Genomic DNA, 5,206 nt, shown 5'->3' with positions numbered 1-5,206 from the left:
GTGTGTCTTCAGTCTCATAAATTTTATTAGTTCCTCTCACTGCTCCATTAATTTTGCTCTTAATTTTGAAACATTTCTACTGATGGAATCTAGCTCACTTGTATGGCTGCATGAAAGAAGTTAACTCCCTTACAGGAGGAAAAAAATGAAACCAAAGCTCTCTCCCAAACAACTAAAAAAGTTTTAAATTGGGGCTATTGGGTAAATTTCAGCTGTCTTAGAAATATCAGAGGAAGAGTATTTCTATAAGTGGTTACTTCACAATGATTACTCAATCTTTACACATAGAACAATCAGAAGGTATGACAACATTTTTATTTTATGTGCAGAGCATATCTGCACCTCAGCAAACACCTATCTTCTACATCCCATTTTAAAAGGTCTGTCTGGACCAGCTGGTGCAGGGGTACTGGAATGCTGGCGAGCCATTATTCACCTTCTCTGCTGTTGTATCCCAGTGTTTATCCATCTCCACTGTAATACCAGTGGTGCTTGACAGAGAAGAGAGATTGAGGGAGAAAGCAAAAAGATATATTAGAATTAATGGAAACATTAATAAATAGCTCCCACTGAAACAGTTAAGAAGGATTATTTTTATTTTTCCTCTATTTTTCATCACAAATTTTGTGGCTGCTACTAACCATACCACCCATGTCCTTTTCAAGCTACAGTAATGTGCTGATGAGTAATTCCTGGTGAAGCTCCAAGCATTCGGTTTTAGAGGAATTTCTTTAAATAATGCATATTTTTATAATAGGGAATCAAAATATTGTTTCACATTAAGATACAGAAATTATCTGTCTCTGAATTAGTCAAAAAATACATGAACACGTGTATGTGATTATGTGTGGAATCCTTTTTCTGGAAGAAAGAAGCAGAATAGAAAAACTATGAGAAGAAAAAAATTCCTTGAATGAATATTGCAAACATAAAATTAATTCCATTACTTGCAGCACTGTACACCCAATGTCTTACTTATTACAATATGACCTAGATCTTAAGAGCTATGCTTATGATGCAGCAATTAGGGCATGACATTGGCAGCGAATCTATACAACACACACTTGAAATGCACACTGTATGCATTCACTCTTTGGAATGGCCCAATAGTCCCTGGGACTACTAATAAAATCATTGATCACAGGCTCAGATGTAGCTACCTGCACTGTAAATATTCAATATTACAGGACATGAAACCCACCTACTATCCACAAAAATCTAATCATCACATCTTCACTTGCAAAGTGGACCAAAGTTTCTATGTAGCTGATGAAATCTGCATTTCACGCTAGGCATGCACTGTGCTTTCACTAACAGCTCCTACTGTTACAGAATATTGAGTTCAACTTGTACTGTTTGTGTCTAGCAGTCTTCTGCTACTGGACATCACAGAGGAGATGTCATCCTCACCAGACATTAAAATTGTCAGATGTAGTACTCCTCAACATCTGTACAGATATTTTATTCTTCCAGCCTGTTTTCCCTTGATATATGTTAGTTCACACCTCTGACTTATTTATTGCTCCAGTATCAGCAGTATTTATGTTTTCTACCACCATCACTCTTATAACATATAAATGTACTTATGCTAATTGAAAGTTAGATTGTTTTTCTTCTTTTTACACATAAAGTCTTAAGAGAAGGGAGACTGTGATCTCAAATAAAAATATGTGCTATTGTCTGTTAACCTCTGGGGTTCACTTAATAGATGTGTTGCAATGAGTTGGTCAAATTTTTTAAAGAGAGAGGCAGAATACATATTTGCACTGCAAATACAACTGTACCTTTATTTGTGTAACCAAGAGTTATAGTCAAATATCCCTTTCTCATAAAAGTACCCCAGTTTCTTTGAGAAATGTGAATAGCTTCACATATTTATATTATTTAAGTGATCCTCTGAGCCAAGTACCAAGTGAAAATCTAGAAGTGACAAATGGTAACAGAACAAAAAATTTCCTTTTTTATTATGCTCTACTCATCAGTGCACAGCTCTAAGATTTTTTAGGCATTTTACTCAGTGAGGTAAGGTAGCCAACAGAAACACAAAGAAAGGAAAAGGATTATGACATTAATTTCATACATTTTTTTTTTTTCACATGGCAAGTTAAGCCATCAGTTTCCGTTTGCAGTTTAGACTGCTTGCATGGCCAGGCACACTGAGAAGCACTGCTGGACAGTGGTTCAGACCTCTAATGAAGGCTGCTGAGTAGAATTCTTCTCAGTTCTGCTGAGCAGGACCTGGACGTCTCAGCAGATGACAATTTGACCACAGGCCAGGAGTGTGCCCTTGGGACCAGGAAAGCCTGTGGTACTCTAGGATGCAAATACCAGCAGGTCAAGGGAGTTGGTCTTGTCCCTCTACTCATCCCTGGTGAGGCTATAAAGATACCTATGTTTGTTCATTGAGTGGTTCCCTAGAGTTAAGTGTGCTGAATTAGTGAATATATTGAAATAAGAAAAACTGTCTAGATAGGATGGGGGAATTGAAATCTTACTTTAGTATCTAATCAGTGGACTGTATTTCTATACCTGGTGCTCATTTATAACATCCAAAATTCCTGTATTACTCTACCTAGGAGTAATACTCTTAGATAGGTCAATTAATCTCTCAGGAAGTTTTGATTTCTTGAAACAGCTCCTATAACATATTAATTCTGCACTTCTTGCCATTTTGTTCTCATGTATTATCAGTCCGTGCTGTAACAGCTACATCTAGAGAAAATAAAGAACAAATGAGATGGACCTGTGCTCTAAACACTCCCCTTCTTTTGCTTTACCTGACCTGAGGACTCAGGATTTTTAGTCTTGGATTGAAATGCAACTAGATTAAATAATTTCTATAACTTAAAAGATAATAGTTATTTAATAAGTACACTAATATGAAAATTACATGATGGTGAATTTGAAAAGAGCAGAGTTTTGTCCATTTTGCCTTTGACCTTATTTTAAGAATAAAATTACTAATTGAGAAGATCAAAGCTTATATTTATAACTATTATTTCATAGAATAGTTATAGCAATAAAATGTGTACTTAGGATGGTACCAAAGAAAATCAAAAGGCACATTTCTTGACAAAGGACAATAGAATAATCGTAGGTGTATAGAAGAAACAGACTGGAAATTAGAGCAAAGAAATATCAGGACTGTTGCAATACAATTCTGTGGTGAGTTAGTTTACAGTTAGAAATAAATAGGCCAGATAGGTAGTGGATTCTCACAGATAATAAATGAAAAATCTATTCATGCATTTTAAAATAATTTGTAGCTCGACTCATCAGAGTTTTTTGATTAACACTATTGATAATAGTAACAGTAATAGCTGAGACAAAAGTTAAATCTTAACACAAATTATGTCAGTCCTTTCATAACTACTTATAGGATGCTGCTCTGACATATCAACTACTGAAAAAATTGCTCCACATGCTATTCAACTTAATAAGTAAAAATTAAGCTATGCATTCAAAAGTCTTTCTGTTCCTCAGATGTAAATCAACAACAAAAATATTTACCATCAAAATGAAATAATATAATATTCTGCAGAAAAAAAAAACCTTAATTTCCAAGTCTCTTCTAATAGATTTTTGAAAAATGTTTTAGAGCTTAACCATACAAAAATACATTGCATGATAGGATATTTTTGAAAATAACTACTGTAGTCCAATACTACACAATGCAATGAGAAATGAAAAAAAAAAAAAAAAAAAAAGAAACCTTGTGTCAGACATCCTTGTAACAATTATTAATTCTACTTTCAGCCACTATATAACAGGAGCCAGTCTTGTGAAGTTAGAGGATGTCTGAAAAAAAACAGATTAATAAATTATTTTCTTGTGTGGAAATACTTGTGAATGCATGGTAAAACTGCTGTTATCTTGGTGACAGGAACCTTCTAAGTCCGCTAACTCTATGCAGCAAATTTCAGACCAGAATCATGCAGTATAACAAGAGAAATTCAACATTTAGAGATGTTATCTAAACTGTTCAAATTTATAATAAAATACAGTAAATATTTATATTCCAATAGCAAAGGACAGAAGAAAACATTATTTAAGCCAGATTCTGACTGTCCTTCTCATGCACCTGAAAAGGTTGAAAGATGTAGAACTTCTATCTTAGTTCCACATTTTGTAAGATAATCAGTCAAAATGTTTTTGTTTAGTATTTATGGAGCTGAATTCTGTGTGTTTCTACATGTTCCTAGGAACAGCTGGCAGACAATGGTGTGCTTACACATTCTTTCATTATTTTAAACATACTTAAAGACTACAAAGATATAGAATGCACCAACACTAATTTTGCAGTGCATATCCTTCATCTACTTTCTTGATAGTCTTCCATTTGATTGCTGTGAGTTACTGAACACCATGGCTATGGCATGATTTAGGAAGAAGCCTCTGCTAGAAGTTTTCCATGTACATGGTAAGGAGGATCTGTCCTCAGTAGTAGTTGAGGCACAATAAATTAAGGTGCGAATTCTAAAGACTAAGTTTTAGGCAGACAGACTGATCTTAGCTCCAGTGATGATAACAATCTGTATACGAAGATATAAATACATTAATTTGTTTGAACTTGCTTTTCTGCTTTATCATCTTTCTCCATGTGATGTGTTCCTTTGAGGAAATGTTCTCTCAAGCCATCTAGATGGATTCCAAGGCAAATGTTAACCTGTCACCAGAGTGAAATTTCCTATGGGTAGCATGGTAGTAGTGGTAAATGCTTCTGGAAAGCTGTTAGAACATAATACCAGCCCATCAAGGCTAAAGGAGTTAACCAAGCCAGACACAATGAAAGAAAAATATATTCTGTTCACTTAGGTGTGGTGAAATTAAAATCTTCCATTAGAATGGACTGGAAGAAAATCAGATGTAATTTTCTTTGTTTCATTAAAACCTTTACAGTTTTGTGTTGGCACCCAGTCCTATATCATGGGTGGTTCTACAATGCTGTACTGCAAAGATGAGATGAGTGAAGTCCTCAGTGTGTGAAGTGTCAACACAAGCTAAGTAAAAAGTGTACATAAACTGAAATTCCTGTGAGGAAAATAGTAGAGCCCAGAATGTATGCATAAATACCTATAAAGTTTGAAACACTATATAATAATTTAATTCTGTTAAGAAATAATTATTTGATTTTTACATAGCCAACTGTCATAGTACTGTTGATTGGTGGACTTTTTTTTTATGATACATAGCCTCAATAAAAATT

The sequence above is a fragment of the Vidua chalybeata genome, chromosome 2 (assembly GCF_026979565.1).
Source record: "Vidua chalybeata isolate OUT-0048 chromosome 2, bVidCha1 merged haplotype, whole genome shotgun sequence".
NCBI lineage: Eukaryota > Metazoa > Chordata > Aves > Passeriformes > Viduidae > Vidua > Vidua chalybeata.
The sequence above is the reverse complement of the archived record's forward strand: the minus strand, read 5'-3'. Positions refer to the sequence as shown.